Source organism: Dipodomys merriami, unplaced genomic scaffold (genome assembly GCF_024711535.1).
Source record: "Dipodomys merriami isolate MVZ:Mamm:240054 unplaced genomic scaffold, mDipMer1.0.p SCAF_2167, whole genome shotgun sequence".
NCBI lineage: Eukaryota > Metazoa > Chordata > Mammalia > Rodentia > Heteromyidae > Dipodomys > Dipodomys merriami.
This window is the reverse complement of record NW_027203568.1, coordinates 55,291-66,697: the sequence shown is the minus strand read 5'-3', so window position 1 is coordinate 66,697 and position 11,407 is coordinate 55,291. Positions and strand designations below refer to the sequence as shown.

The 11,407-nt window shown below is 35.9% G+C and overlaps 1 non-coding gene across 1 annotated transcript; it reads left to right on the top strand.

The window, feature by feature from the left end:
• Positions 1-8,356: 8,356 nt before the first annotated feature.
• On the top strand, positions 8,357-8,463 carry LOC138834493 (U6 spliceosomal RNA). The gene has a single exon (XR_011374144.1). It is a non-coding gene; the product is annotated as a U6 spliceosomal RNA (small nuclear RNA).
• Positions 8,464-11,407: the final 2,944 nt, after the last annotated feature.

Sequence of the window (11,407 nt, the reverse complement as noted above, 5' to 3'; positions counted from 1 at the left end):
ATAAGGGAAACCATGGGACCTATATTTATTTGGGCCTTATATAATATATATTAATATATTATATTAATTATTATATTAATTGATTTGCATATATTGAATCAACTTTGCATCCCTGAAATGAATCCTGTTTGATCGTGGTGTATGATTTTTTGGATGAATTCTTGAAGTCGATTGGCCAAAATTTTGTTGAGAAGTTTTGCATCAATGTTCATCAAAGAAATGAGTCTCTAGTTCTCTTTCTTTGATGAGTCCCTGCCTGGTTTTAGGATGAGGGTTAGGATGTCTTCATAGAATGAGTTCCATGTGCACTTTCTCTTTCAATTTCATTAAAGAGTTGGAGGGTATTGGTGTGAGCTCTGCTTTGAAGGCCTTGTAGAATTCCACTGTAATCCATTGGTCCTTAGATCGGAGTTCTCTTATTGCTGCTTCTATCTCAATGCATGATATGGGCCTGTTAATTCGATTTAACTCATCTTGGTTTAGTTTTGGCATGTCAATATTTGCTAGGAAAAGGTCCATTTTTACCAGGTTCTCAAACTTATTAGCATAAAGATTTGAGAAGTATTCCCTTATAATGTTCTGGATTTTTGGTTGTTTCTGTGGTGATGTTTCCATTCTCATCTCTGAGTTTGTTTATTTCTGTGTGTGCTCTTCTTTTTCTGATAAGATTTGCTAAACGTCTGTCAATTTTTGTTAATTTTTTTTGAAGAACCAACTCTTTGTTTTGATGATTCTTTCTATTTTTATTTTTGGATTCTAATTCGTTTAATTCTGATTTAATTTTAATTATTTCTTTCAATCTACTGGATTGGGGTTTATTTTGTTGCTCTTTTTCAATGAGGTTCAGATATCTCATTAATTGTTGGTTTCAGATCTCTCTAATTTGTTGATGTAGGAACTCAGAGGTATAAAATTGCCTCTGAGTACTGCATTTCCTGTGTCCCAGAGGTGCTGGTAATTTATGTGTTCATTTTTGTGGACTATCATGAGCATTTGCATTTCCTTTCTAATCTCTTCCATGACCCACTGGTGATTCAACTGTGTATTGTTCAGCCTCCAAGTGTTACAGGACTTTCTTTGGTGGCTTTCAGTGTTGAGTTCTAATTTAATTCCCTTGGATCCTGTTTCTTGGCCTTTATTGTGCTCTTGTTGTTTTTCTATGTGTAGCACATGTTTAAGTATCTTTTGTCAGTCTGGTTTGGTGGTTCTAAAAGCTTGTATCTGAATAGGCCTATCTTTTTGCATGTTTGGGAAATTCTCTGCTATGATTCTGTGAAATAAATTTCCTAAACCGTTAACTTCTGTCTCTAGGTGCTCCTCTACACCCATTACCCTCAGATTAGGCCTTCTGATGGTGCTTTCCAAATGTTGAATAGATCTATCATATTTCTTGGATTTGTCTTGGATAGTTATACATTCTTTCTCTATAATATCTAAGCTGTCTTCAGTTCCCGAGATCCGATCTTCTACATGGTCTAACCAACTGTCAAGACTTTCTACTTTGTTTTTTATTTCTTTTCCTTCTAATTGTTTGGCTTTGCTGGCTTCAAATTCTTTGTTGCAGCTTTGTTTTAGGTCTTGTATGAACTTTACTTCCTTAATTTGGTGGTCAGTGTTTCTTCTCAAATCACTTAGTTGATTCGTTATGGTTTCCTTGGACTCCCATTACTTTTCTTGGGCTCCATTGAGCATTCCCTTTGTGGTCTCCATTAATTCATTCAGCTGTCTGCTCATGGATTCCATGAATGCCTTTATTGATCTTGTTCTATTCTCATCCTTCTCTCGCAAATCCTGTATTACTCTTTGAACAGCTTCCTCACAATCATGCAATTCCTGTCTTTCTCTTTGACTGATCTCAGCCTTCTCATGCAATTTCTGTATTTCTCTTTGACTGTTTTTAACCTGCTCACGCAATTCCTGTATTAATCTTTGAGTAGCTTCCTCATGCTCACAAGATTCCTGTATTAATCTTTGGTTTGCCCCCTCTCGCTCTCTATCTCGCTCACACTGAGTCTTTTGCAACCTTTCAATCTATTCATTCACCATGTATACCAGTAAGGCTTGTAGAGCTTTTTGGGTACTCTCTTCTGGATTATTCATTAATATTCTGTCACCTGATTATCATGAGTGGGAATTCATATACCCAGACTTGCCATTTTTTTGTGTTTTCTGGCTTGTTCTGCCCATTTGGTATGAAAGTAAACCAATTTTGTGCTAGACCACTATTTTAAGGCAAGCATCAACTGGAGTCCTGTAGTTGCACAGTCAAAATGGCTGCAGATACAATCTAGTACATCAGATACAATCTATTCATCATCAAACAACCATGGACTAATAGGGTAATAAAAGCAAAAAGGATTTGACACACCAGAAATTATTAGGTTTAGGGAGAATTGTGGAGAAAAATAGGATTAGAGGGATGTGGAGAGGTAAAAGAAGAGTGAATTTGGGCTGGGAAGGTGGCTCAGTGGTAGAGTGCTTGCCTTGCATGCCTGAGGCCCTGGGTTTGATTCCTCAGCACCACATAAGCAAAAAGAAAAAAGCTGGAAGTGGCGCTGTGGCTCAAGTAGTAGAGTGCTAGCCTTGAGCTGAAGAGCTGAGGGACAGCTCCCAGGCCCAGAGTTCAGGTCCCACGACTGGATCCCCCCCAAAAAAAATTAAAAAAAAAAAAGAAATCTGGTGGAAAAAAAAGAGTGAATTTAACCAAGTCCTAATCTCTGAGAGGGAAATGCATTGTACAGAATGATTGGAGAGAGATTTTTTTAAAAATAAAGAAAAAATGGATAAACAAAAATTTAAATCTAAGAAGTGAAACACTTAAAAATTATGTAACTTTAAAGAAATGATATGGAGAGAAGAAAAGGATAGGTTGAGAGGAGAGGAGGGATAGAAAGGAAACATGAAAAACTAAAAAATAAAAGAAAATTAAAATTAGTTAATTGAAAATTATACTGGTATAAAGAGATAATACTGCCATTAAAGAAATTAAGCCTAAGATTTTTTGAATCGAGTAATAAATTTCAGGATTAAGTATGTACACAATGGGGGATAAGGTCTAATAATTGACCACTGGTATGTATCTGGGGATGAGCAGAACAGCAATTATGTCAAACAAAAAGAAAGAGAGAGAGAAAGAAATGAAAACAATAAAAAAAGGACCAAAAGGTCAAAAGAGATTAAACCCCCACACACACATCAAAAATAAAAATTATGAGAAAAAATTAACATCAAACACTTTTAAAAATTGAAAAAAAGGTTAAAAAGAAGAGTTCTTTTATTTGGGGTTTTTTTTTTGGGGGGGGGATGATAAGACCCTGTATCTCTCCTGTGTCTATAACCTGTCTCTTGGTGGAGTCTCTGGTGTGCTTGTGGTGTTTAGTTTTCATTTTGCTTTACTGGTTTCTTAAGTCAGTTTTTTTTTGTGCAGGCAGAAAAATGCTCTGCTTTACCCAGGATTTTGTGATCCTCTTCCCAGGCTATTCAGTGGGAGGGAGATATGCTTTGAATATCACCAAAGAGGGAGATGGCAGTTTCCTCCAGTGTGTAAATGCCATGATGAGGTAGGGTTGGGGCCTTTCAGAAAATGGTAGCTTTTCCCTGAGGGGCAACTCCTGAAACACTCATGGAACACATTCTCAGGGTTTGTTTTTTTTTTTTACTTAGTTTCAATTGTTTGCCTAGGCTGTTGTAGGGAGGGGCAGCCTCTGGCTCTGTTTACCATGTGAAGGACATCACTCCACAGAGGCTCCACTGGCTTGGTGGGGTGACATTCCCCTGTGTGGAGCTGAGCCTGACAGGTCATGTCTACTTCCTGTGACCTACTAAATGACTCTTTTGTTTTCTTCCAAGGCCTGAATTGGAGCTAGTTGCTCAGCCCTGGGGAGGTCAGTAACATAGATGGAGATCTCTGGTAGTGGGGGAGGGGCGGCCTTCCCTTCTCTGATCCCTGAGAAGGAGTAAGGATGTCAGGATTCTACTCATGTAAGAGTGTTGGTTCCTGGGTCATCTCTGGTCTGTGATCTGCAGGATGAAGATATCTGCTCCTTGTCAGTTCTTGCTGGTGTTGAGTAGAATCTGCTCACCAGCCACGTCTAGGGCCTTTGTCATGGACTCTCTCTGTAGGTATGGTGGCTATAGCCACTGGCGCTGTACCTACTGCCACCTCAGCTGTGGCTACTGGCAAGTGCTCAGATCTGTCATCTTGCCTGGATTTTCCATCTTTGGCCAAACTCTCTGTACTGTGATGGCACACTTGGTGTGACTGGAACATTTAAACTGCTTTCTATGTAAGAGCTTGTTTATCCTCCAGCTTCTCCTCCTCCATCTTTCCCCAAAACCTCATGGTTTTTTGAGTGTTTTTTTAGTGAAAAATGTTTTTGGTGTTTATATTTTGGTTTGGCATAAAATGAGCCTACTATTGTCTTAATTTAATAAAAAAAACTTTCTGATTCTATGACAGCATAAATTTTGTGGGTAATGGTTAAGACTAGGTTGACTTTCTGAAAAAAAAAATCACCACCCATAAAAGAGGAACAAAAAGAAAATAACATATGACAGGAAACATTAATCTTAATGGACTAATAGTCTGTCAGTTTGATTTAACTTTTAATCAAAAATTAAAGTAATACTTGATAATGTTTTATTAACATATTTAAATTTCTTCATTCTTGTCATTTAAGATTCACTTTATAAAGAAATTCAACAGGTGACAGTGTTTTTTCATGACTTTTCCAAAGAAATGATCATTTCATCATTATAGTGTATAGCACAATATACCCAGAAAGCATTTAAGGAAAAATTTTTTCCCATTCTTTGGTTTGCTTCAGTCTGTATTTAAAGCTGCATACCACATTTTACACACTCTATTGTCTGTCTTCTCATTTGAAACATTTCAATAAGTTTTCTTTCCCTAGTTTGTCAGCCAGCAAATCTTTATAAAACAACATGCTTTCATTCATTGTGCTTTCCAAAATATATCTTACAAATGCCAAAACGAAGCACAATCGGAAACATCTGTGGATTTTTCCACCTAGAGTACAAAGTAATCACTTTCCAAACTCCTTAGAACCAGCTGTTCACTGGCATTAATTGTGCTGTCACTTCCATGCTTTAAAACAACAGCATTTGACAATGGCGTACATTTTAATTGGTTTACCACATTTGGTTTGTTTTCAGCAAGGACTGTCTTCACGGAAGATGGTAATGGATGAGGTTTGTAATTATGTATTTTGAAAGGGCTCTAAGTTGTGGATATAGAATATCCATTTCAGTGACTAAATATTTAAATTAAATCCTATAATGGATACTCCAATTTTCTGATTAAAGTGTTCTACAATCTAGATATTTTTTAAGGAAATATTGTAATTGTTTCCTTGGTGACAACGTAATTGGAAGACTTAAAATTTTCTTTTTTTTTTATAGTGAAAACGCTGTACAGAGGGGTTACAATTACATGGGCAAGATAATGAGTACATTTCTTTTTTTTCTTTTTCTTTCTTTTTTTTGGGGGGGGTCTGGTCTTGGGGTCTGGGCGCTGTCCCTCAGCTCTTCAGCTCAAGGCTAGTGCTCTACCACTTGAGCCACAGCACCATTTCTGGCTTTTTTCTTTTTGCTTATGTGGTGCTGACGAATCGAACCCAGGGCCTTGAGCATGCAAGGCAAGCGCTCTACCACTGAGCCACCTTCCTAGCCCATGAGTGCATTTCTTATCAAGCATTGTAGTCTCCTCCTTGGTTTCCCCTTCCCATCTCTTCCCTTCCCATCCTTCCACCCCCTCCCTCTCCACGCAATCCTCCTCCCCGCCCCCACCAAAGTTGTAAAGTTCGTTTTTCCATATAACGACTTGTACATCTCATTGTTCCAAAGGATCCAACTGTACCCCTATTTAAACGATTTGTTTTTTTCCTTCCCTTCCACAAATTATACCAACCTCAAATACAGTGAAAGCAGGGTTATACCATGGGGGAGGGACATACAAAGCAACAAAGAAATAATCTTATAAATGTGTAGAAACAATCACCTGAAAGAAAAAAAATTTGAATACATATATTAGGGTTCACTTCCCTAAAATCAACTTATCTGACCTTTTCTGCTTGACTCAGACATATACTAGTTATTGCAAATAAGGGAAACCATGGGACCTAAGTTTCTTTGGTACCGGCTTACTTCACTTAATATGAATTTTTTTCTATGGAAGACTTAAAATTTTCATATACTATTGCCGTCTTAAATGAAGTGAATGTACCTGGGTTTGCATACAGAACTTTTGGGACAGCATTAATGTTTGAATCTTTGATGGGATTTGATTGGGAATTGTGGCAGGCTTTCATGGTATGAGAAGAAAAAGGATCTGATTGGAATTTATAGCAATATCTAGTTGCTTCCACCCCTGGACAAGTCATTATCATTGGTGAAGATGTTGCCATTTGAATTTACAATGCCCCAGAAAGACCTATGTGTTAAAGAAAAATGACTTTCCATTTCCTCCCAGACTGTGGAGAATACTGAATAGTTCTTCTGGAGATTAAGTTCTTCAGAATAAAACCTATGAGAACATGCACTCTCATCTTCTTTCTTCTTTTCTCTTTTAATCATTCTAGGTCAAAAACATTTCTTTTTGTCATACTCCTCACCTTGACATTGTCTTGTCACAGGCCACCAAAACAATAAAACCGACTGAACATACACTGAAACCTTCAAACATAAATCTGAGTAAGCCTTTCTGTTTAATAAATGGACAATATCATTTATTATGGTAGGTTATAAAGCTAACACAGAAATCTAGTCTTTGTAACAATGTAGAGTATATAAAAATGCTTCATTATAAAATATCTAACTCCAAGTTATATTTTGTGTTTTTGTTTCTGTAGATCTTAAGGCTTAAACTCATGGCCTGACTGGTCGTTTTGTGTTCAAGGCCAGTGCTCTACATAAAATCTGAACTGGAACTCCTTTTCTCCTGGTGGTTAATTGGAAATAAGAATCTAATGAACTTTCCTATTCTGGCTGACCTATTCATGTTGCATACTTTATGTAATTCCAATTCTCAGCATTATATACATGTTCCAACTACAATATAAAAAACTTAAAATATACTAAGGATATTTGTAAAGTATAAAATGAGGGAAGAATTTTCATCCTTTAGAAATCTATGCAAAATCTATGCTAAACTATTGATATTTTACTGGACCTTTCCTGCAACCAGTTTGATATAGTTTAATACTTGTCACACAAACTTTCTCTGTATTCTACTGCATATATACTTTTTCACATATGTTTGTATATGTATACATATATGTATCTATCTATATATGTTCCAATGTGCATCATCAGACTTGAAACTGCTTTGTTTTGCTGTTCAGCAATGAACCTTGTCGGCTCATTCTGTGACAATATCTGTTCTCATTTTCATCATTCCTTTATTTACCAAATCATCAACCTTCTAAAATCAGCTTCATTTCTTGGGTAAGGTTACCAATCAGTCCAACAAATATCCACCCAGAGGCTTTTAATAAAGCAAGTTTTAAGGAAGAATATAACATGAAGTGACAACTACAGAAATTCCACAGAGACCTGACATCTTTCACATTTCTGTCTTCCTTCTCTTCTCATACTTCAGAAAGTATTGACTAACACTATAAATATACTGCAATTATAAGTTAAGGATCAGTGTTTTCTTTCCAACCTGAAGCCTTCTTTTCCAGATTCTTGACATAAACTTTTTGGAAGATTTTTTGGATTGTGATGGGATTCCACCCAAAACAAAGCCATGTATATCAAGAAAGTCAATGTTTTCAACTCAGAGTACTAAACAAAAGAGGGAGAAAATTAAGGTTAGCTATATATGTTAAGCACAAATATAGGCAATATCAAGATATCTTGAAATTGTATACTTTTACTGGATAAAGTGGCTCAAACCTGTAATATTATCTACTTAGAAAACAGAGATTAGAGAATTGCAGTTCCAGGCAAGCCCAGACCAAAAAAAAAAGGAAGTTTCAGAAACTCTAACCATTTGATGGGTGCTATATGTTTTGCTTGTGTTAGGAGGACCACAGTCCAAGCAGACCCAGGCATAGTGATACTTACCTCAAAAGAAGCAATGAAGTTACAATCTGCAGGTATGGCAGTAGTAGAGATACCAAAGTTGTAAAGTTCCTTTCATTGTTGCAATGGGTCTACTTGTATCCCTATTTAAACATTTTCCCCTTCCCCTCCACAAATTATGCCAACATCAAAAATGTGTGCTTATGTAAGAAATGCATGATTCTAAAATTTCATGACAATTCTTTTGAACTTACTTTTTTGTGGAATTGACTAAGAAAATAAATTACACCTTCTATATAAAAAATGTTCTGTGCTTAATCCGGCAGCCTATACACTAACATCAGAATGATACAGAGAAGATTAGCATGGCCCCTGCTCAAGGATGACTTGAAAATTAGTGAAGCAATCCATGTTTTTACAACAACAAATGCTGGAGGGGATGGGGCCACCAGGGAACCCTACTGCATTCTTGGTGGGAGTGTAAAAGTCTTCAACCACTTTGGAAAGCAGTATGGAGTTTCCTCAAACGACTCCACATAAAGCTCCCCTATGACCCAGCAATCCCACTTTTGTTCATTTACCCAAAGGATCACAAACAAGTCCATACTAAAACTACCAGCACAACTATGTTTATTGCAGCATTATTTACCATAGCTAAGATATGGAACCAACCCAGATGCCCCTCAGTAGATGAATGGATCAAGAAAACCTGGTAAATATATACAATTGCATGCTCTGCCTCCATCAGAAAGAATGACATTGCCCAATTTGTTAGGAAATGGAAAGATTTGGAAAAAAATTTTTAAGTGAAGTAAGCCAACTCCAAAGAAATATAGGTCCCATGGTTTCTCTTATTTTCAATAGCTAATATATGTCCGGGATTATCAGAAAATGTCTTAAGCTATGTGCATTTGACCAGATAAGATGATGTTAAGCTAAACGAACACCAAGATAGGTACACAAGTGATTCTATCTTGCTATTATTTCTAACATACTTATACTGTACGATGTGATTTTTTTTGTTCCTTTATATGTTCCTCAACCACGCTATAACCCCTTTTTTCACTGGATTTGAAGTTGGTGCGCCTACATCTTGTATATACGTTTCTCTAATTTGGGGAGAAGAAGAAAACAACAAAATGCTTAAATAGGGATATGACTTGACCCATTGTAACAATGAGATGCACAAGACGTATGATGAAAAATGAATTTTACAATTTAGGTAGGGGAAGGAGAGAGGAGGAGTGGAGTGTACTTGTGGAGGTGGGAGAGAAGGGATGGTGGGGAAAAATAAAGGAGGAGGTAACAATGCTTGTTAGGAAATGTACTCATTACCTTGCTCATGTGCAGTATTTTTAAAATAAAAAATGTATAAAAATGTTCTGAGATTGAAGAGTTTATTTCCCTTATTTTATCCATATAATCTTGTTAACAAATAAATTAATGCAAAACACTGACACGAGGGTATTTTGAATAAATGTGTGTGTGTGTGTGCACACGGGTACACAAGTGTGTTGGAGTGCTCAGAATTTGAACTCAGGGCTTTAAGGTCTTGCTAGGCCTTTCCTCTCTAGATTGGTGAGCGACATCTGCACTCCTGGCTCTTTGCTAGTTCATTAAATTTTTTTGAAAAATAATCTCAAAAATAATTTTGCCCTGATTGGCTTCCAACTGTTATCCACAGATCTCAGCCTCCTGAGTAGATATCTCAAGTAAACAAGATTACGGGTGTGACCAAGCAGCACAAGGTTTTCAGAATAATTTTAAAAGTAGAAGAAAATTTACTTCATGGGGGCCTGTTTTTATCATCTCCTACTTTTAAAGCACTTTGCTTTAAAAGTAAAGGTGAATTTATTAAATTAAATGTGAATTTATTTCTCTTTTGGATTCTTAAAAGACAGAAAGTGATGATATTTAAAAGTTTTGGTACTTTTTAAAAAGAAAAATGGAACTGTAGTACAGAAGAAATTTGGCTGTCTTTGAAACTCAATGTATAAGCTCAATTCTGTGCATGATAACGCAATGTTACCAACACAGTCTGTGTTGAAGACAAATTGTGACAGAAAACAATCATCATCGGCAATAATTGCTATGCTATTACTTCTTGAGCAATATTAATATTGAATTTAGAGTGTAAGAGAATGGTGAGATTTTACCTACCTTTTCTGAATTGCTGAAAGACTTTTGGAAACTTTGACTCATTTTTTTCCTCACTGTGTGTATTTGGGCCATGCATTTAGTGCCTTTAATTACAATTTTTCCCAACACTTAAATGGTAATAATATTAGTATTATAGCAAATGTTATCTTAAGAATTAAGAGAATTAAAACTTGTGAAAAACTTAACATAAACTTCTATGAATGAGCTTTTGAGTTTAGCCAACAGTTTTTTAAATACTAAAGAAAATGTATTACAGAAACCATTACATGAAGTGAGCAACCAGAAGTAATGTTATCTATTGACCATGCTCTGCTTCCAAGGAAGCCAGGAGGATAACTCTCATGCTGTAAATCAAACTGGTTATCTTATGTCTTGATAGTGTAAAAATATCAGGGACATTTATAAAGAAGGAATGTTGTAGACAGATGTGAAGTCCATATGAAAATGTACAAAACTGATAAAACGTAAGAGTATCTGAGCAGTGTATTTTGTTTTATATAATTTAAGGTACATCACAAAGATAGGGAAAACCTAGAAGAATGAATTCTCTTTTTGAAATTCTATCATAGATCCTTAGCAGGATGAACTCTTTCCTCATTCTTGTAGAGGCATCATCAGATGAGAGGAACTCTTTTTTTTTGTTTGTTTGTTTCCTTCCATTTATTCTTCGGTTTGAAATCTGAACTACATGAGACTGAAAGAAACCAAAATTAGACATGCAGGATTTGGAAAGAGCAATCAACATAAAATAAATAAAGTATATAAAGCTTTGTAAAAGGTCTAACCAAATTAAGTAGTATAGTCTCAAGCATAAACAGAAATTGATTTAAGCAATATCATTTTATTGAAAAGTGAAAAATGTTAGGAGTTGCTTAATTTTTCCTTTCTACTATATTGAATTAAGTATTCATTTTGTATAGAGATATTAAAGATGAGATTAACAAGAAACTTGATTTAATATGGATGAAAGTTCTGAATAGACCTGCTTTCCAAAAAGCCCTGAAAATCACCAGTGGGTTTACAAATTTGTGTTTAATACCACTTCTATGCTGGCTTAATGCTTTCTGAACAGAAGTCATTAGAGAAATGCAACTCAAAATTACTATGATACTACTTCATAACTATTATAACTCTTATCAACGAAATCAAAGGAGTCAGGTGTGGTGGTAAAGGCTTGTAATTCCAAGCATTTAGGGGGTTG